The sequence below is a fragment of the Lactuca saligna genome, chromosome 5 (assembly GCF_052625555.1).
Source record: "Lactuca saligna cultivar CGN05327 chromosome 5, ASM5262555v1, whole genome shotgun sequence".
Lineage (NCBI taxonomy): Eukaryota > Viridiplantae > Streptophyta > Magnoliopsida > Asterales > Asteraceae > Lactuca > Lactuca saligna.
This window is the reverse complement of record NC_136421.1, coordinates 165,083,392-165,085,647: the sequence shown is the minus strand read 5'-3', so window position 1 is coordinate 165,085,647 and position 2,256 is coordinate 165,083,392. Positions and strand designations below refer to the sequence as shown.

Genomic DNA, 2,256 nt, shown 5'->3' with positions numbered 1-2,256 from the left:
AATTCTTAACTCTTAAAGTCAACACTTTAGAGCAAGCTATTCAGAAGGCATTGGCTCCTATCACGAGCTTTACTTCCATATTATCGAAGAATGCCCCACCTGCTTTCACAGGGGTGCAAGGGGGAGAAAGAAAAGGAAGTAAAGAAGAAGATGCGAAAAAAAATAGGAAAGATTATTTCTACTCAACTTAAAACATCTTTGCCAGTGCTCACACAGCCAATTTCTTCAACAGTAACTACAACAAAACCAATTACAAAAGGAATTACAATTGGTTCAAAAAAAGGAGGAAGTTCAAGTACGAAACCTCAAACTGAGGATATTGGAAAAAGAAAAGGGGTGGCCTATGAAAAATCAAAAGAAGAAAAGAAAGTAGAGGCTGAAGCTGAAATGGAAAGATTAAGACAAGTACAGAGTATTATGAGGCAAAGAGCAAATGACCCACCAACAATGAACAAGGGTGATCCTGCGAAGTTATACTCATATGAAACCATTGAATATTAATTTGAGTTAACCATTATTATAAAGTTAAAGACATATCATCTAACTTTATAAACCATTAACTATTTGAAAATCATATTATATTTTTGATGTATCAATACTATTTTAATTTGTTAAGCGTGGTTTCTACAACATAAGTAAGGTACTTAAATGATCCAACCATAAATATTTAATCATTGTACACCTATGTACATAAAATTGTCGAAAAGCTCAATAAATTTATCAAGCCTTGACTTCTTTATAGACCAAAAAAAATCGTAAAAAAACATGAAAAGGTATCATATCTATCAGTACCATCACATTAACAAACATTTTTATAGACAAAAAACATGTGCGGTGATGGCTATTGTTTCTTTTAAATCGCAATTCCTTTTTAAATAAAATGAATAACAAGTTTGATAATTATGTTAGACTTACTCATGAAATACCATAAGATACAAAATGATAGTTAGTTATTCTTAACATACAACACTCGTCGTTTTTCAGTTTTATATAAAGTGGTATAACTGATACGGTTTTACATGAAATACCATAAGATACAAAATGATAGTTAGTTATTCTTAACATACAGCACTCGTCGTTTTTCAGTTTTATATAAAGTGGTATAACTGATACGGTTTTAAAAACATCCCAAAAAAATTATATATTGTTACTCGAATACGTTAATAGAATATATATAGGTATATTAATCAACAATCAAAAAAGGGGATGTAGCTCAGATGGTAGAGCGCTCGCTTAGCATGCGAGAGGTACGGGGATCGATACCCCGCATCTCCATTTTGGTTTTTTTCTTTTCTTTCAAGTTTTAACCCTGGAGTTCTGGAAAGTTACATATCAAGTCCTTAAACAATTCTTCATTCTTCCTTTGACCCGCCCATAACTTCATAAACATGCCGTCTCAACTCTCAAAATACGTATTCAAAAAAAGAAATCGTATAGCTGTTATGACAACTTAGTTTAACTTTAATAAAATGACAACATTAATAAATAATCATAAACCAACGAGATAAAATAATGAGGAAAAAAGACATTAAATGAAAATAACTAATTTGATATAATTATGAGAATACACCTATATAGTTTATTTACCCATGATTTGTCTTAGTATAAAGGTAAAAAGAAGTCCATCTCTCCTTAATTTATTTTTGTTGTAAACTAGTGTTTGCAGAAAACTGTAATATATATATATATATATATATATATATATATATATATATATATATATATATATATATATATATATATATAGGTCTATTAATTAGTTGTAAAATTTCAGAATAAGGTTCCAATTTGGTTTGAGTTTAGAGAGCAAGAGACTTACAGAGCAACAAAGGCAGAAGTCACAATTGTTAAAATCAATAAAAGGTTAATCATTGAGATATACTTCTAGGTTAATAAATTTAGCTTTGCATTACCGACAACAAAGTCGCTTTGGCCGAGTGGTTAAGGCGTGTGCCTGCTAAGTACATGGGGTTTCCCCGCGAGAGTTCGAATCTCTCAGGCGACGTTTTAATTTTTACTTTTATCTTGTTTTTTAATAATAAATTAAGATTAAGAGTAAATTACAAAAATGGTCCTTATGGTTAGGGGTTATTTGCATGTTTATCCATAGACTTTTTTTTTTTTTTTTTTTTTTTTTTAATCTTTATGTTATGTTTTTTTTTTTAATTTTTAATTTTTTTTTTTAAGATTTCTCTTGTGCTCTTGATCTTATGAGACTTAAAAACACTATTTTACCTTCAAAATTTTCAATTTTAA

At 29.3% G+C, this 2,256-nt stretch overlaps 2 non-coding genes across 2 annotated transcripts; both read left to right on the top strand.

The window, feature by feature from the left end:
• The first annotated feature begins 1,202 nt into the window (after window positions 1-1,202).
• On the top strand, window positions 1,203-1,275 carry TRNAA-AGC (transfer RNA alanine (anticodon AGC)). The gene has a single exon. It is a non-coding gene; the product is annotated as a tRNA-Ala (tRNA).
• A 648-nt stretch (window positions 1,276-1,923) lies between these two features.
• Window positions 1,924-2,005, top strand: TRNAS-GCU (transfer RNA serine (anticodon GCU)). Its single transcript has one exon. It is a non-coding gene; the product is annotated as a tRNA-Ser (tRNA).
• The last annotated feature ends 251 nt before the right edge of the window (window positions 2,006-2,256 follow it).